Consider the following 1,765-nt stretch of genomic DNA (forward strand, 5'->3'; position numbering starts at 1 on the left):
TTTTTTTTGGGTTGGATTCCAACTAACCCAGCCCAAGTTGCAGCCCTAATAGAAAGGGACCAAATTCAAATAACAGGGGTATTTTACAAGCAAACTTACGGGAATTGGCATAGTGTATAACGATTGGCCCAGTATTACAAAGTAATACTATAGAAGATTGAAATTTGATCTTCCATCTGGATCACAAGTTGTAAGTGTGACATCTGAGGCTGCAAATTAGATTCAAATTTCCCCCTTCATCAGGCCCAGATCTTCAAGCCACTCTCTTTCAAAATTTAACAAATTCTTGACCAGGCCCACGTAAAACTGCACCCTAGTGCCGTGCCGTCCATAAATAAACCATGGACTACGGTTGCCTGAAGAGATGGAAAGAATTTAAGAAGAAAATACCAGAAAGCACAGAGAATAATTGCAAAGTAAATAAAAAAAACGTGCCAAACACCACCATATTCTAATAACAACTATTCAGTAAATTAAGGAGTGCTATGGTAGGGTGAAGACACTCTCAAGGCAAGAACACCTGGACCCATCATTGAAAGGGTCCCACCTAAGAGATTATCTGTATCAAAAATCAGCAATATCAAATGATTTTGGACCATTAGATTGTGTATTAGATCTGGAGTCCAATGCAATTCTTCTCACCATGGAAATAAATTGATGTAGAACCATATACCAATTGATCTCGATTCTTCTTCTTGGTTAATATGGGAAGCGTTTTTCTATCCCTAGTTGGTCATTAATGTGAAAATACGTAATCTGCACTTAACCACTTTTCTATATTTAATGCATTTATCGAATTTAATTCACAACTAATAAGAACATGAATAAATTAATACATAGTGACATACCAAAGTCTTATATAAGAGGTGAAGCCGAGGGTACTGTATCCAGATTCCAGAGAAGGAGCTGAGAATGGGAAAAGAAATGGAGGTCTACATATGGAATGTGTTTGTGCTCACTCTTTTAGTTCTATCCTCTTCTTATCAAGGTGCTTATGGAGCCATAATTAATCAACCCCCACATCATTCTATGGTTTTAGATTCGCCTCCATCAACTTCTCAGGCTTTTGGGTTTAAGAGGCTTGTTCCAATTACTCCAGAGTCTCCAGAGCCTTCCGTGGCATTAGAATCTCATCCAATGATCACAAGAGATTTTGCATCTAAGAGGCTTGTTCCAACTGGCCCAAATCCAGCAGAGTCTCCAGACCCTAACATAGGATCAAACTCTCTTCCAATGCTTACAAGAGATTTTGTGTTTAAGAGGCTTGTTCCGACTGGCCTAGATCCAGCACAGTCTCCAGACCCTCCCATTGCATCTAAGAGGCAGGTTCCAACTGGCCCAAATCCCATACACCACCTCAAGACTCCAATGGCGTCAGACTCCAGAGATTTTGCATCCAAAAGGCAGGTTCCAACTGGCCCAAATCCCATACACCACCTCAAGACTCCAATGGCGTCAGACTCCAGAGATTTTGCATCCAAAAGGCAGGTTCCAACTGGCCCAAATCCCATACAACACCTCAAGACTCCAATGGCGTCAGACTCCAGATATTTAGCATCCAAAATGCAGGTTCCAACTGGCCCAAATCCCATACACCACCTCAAGACTCCATTAGCGTCAGACTCCAGAGATTTTGCATCCAAAATGCAGGTTCCAACTGGCCCAAATCCCATACACCACCTCAAGACTGCAATGGCGTCAGACTCCAGAGGTTTTGCATCCAAAAGGCAGGTTCCAACTGGCCCAAATCCCATACACCACCACA

This window comes from Nelumbo lutea, chromosome 1 (assembly GCF_056320005.1).
Source record: "Nelumbo lutea isolate HS-2025 chromosome 1, American lotus-T2T, whole genome shotgun sequence".
NCBI lineage: Eukaryota > Viridiplantae > Streptophyta > Magnoliopsida > Proteales > Nelumbonaceae > Nelumbo > Nelumbo lutea.